The sequence below is a fragment of the Mastomys coucha genome, unplaced genomic scaffold, assembly GCF_008632895.1.
Source record: "Mastomys coucha isolate ucsf_1 unplaced genomic scaffold, UCSF_Mcou_1 pScaffold18, whole genome shotgun sequence".
NCBI classification, from domain to species: Eukaryota; Metazoa; Chordata; class Mammalia; order Rodentia; family Muridae; genus Mastomys; species Mastomys coucha.
Genome location: NW_022196900.1, coordinates 94194435 through 94195169, shown reverse-complemented (window position 1 = coordinate 94195169; position 735 = coordinate 94194435).

Genomic DNA, 735 nt, shown 5'->3' with positions numbered 1-735 from the left:
AAAAAAAGAAACATTTTTAATTTCTCTTTTTGGTGTTGGTTAAAAGGGAACACAAGACATTTAAATAAAATGTCCCAAATATTTCTGAGGCCAGAGCTGAGTCTTTGTGGTCAGTGGGAAAGAGACCAAAATAGGTCCATCACTGAGGAAAGAACTGGACTCAGGATGGGGGCATGCTGAGCAGAGATGCCGGGGCTCCTGCCAGACAAGGGGGCGCTTCACCACTCACCAGCTGTGCTACTGGGATCCACTGTGTTTCAGTGCTGCTGTGTATGGCAATGGGAGACAATCCACTCATGGGTCAGTGTGAGGATTAAAAAAGAGAGAGAGTCCCTTGTCCTTAAACCCACAGCAGAGAGGGCTTCAGTGACACCTGGTGCACCTTCACAGCATGACACTTACAGAATACACTGCCTAGCCCAGTACCCATAGCTGCTCACTCCTGCCTTCATCAACAAATGCTGAGCGAATGCCAGGCACTGCATAAAGGCTCAATAGTTGCCTAGCAGTGGCTGGTGAGAAAGCGTAGCCCGTTGAGGCACTGGCCGCCACACAAACATAACGACTCGAGTTTGATCCCCAGAACTCAGGGAAGGTAGGAGGAAAATGCTCGCTCTACCTCCTGCCACCTCCCACACTCTCAACACGCTCGCTCAAACACACAGTTATACTAGAGGTTCTTGGTGAATGGGGTGGACATATGCCTTCCCTTGCAATGTGTCTGGCAACCTAGCA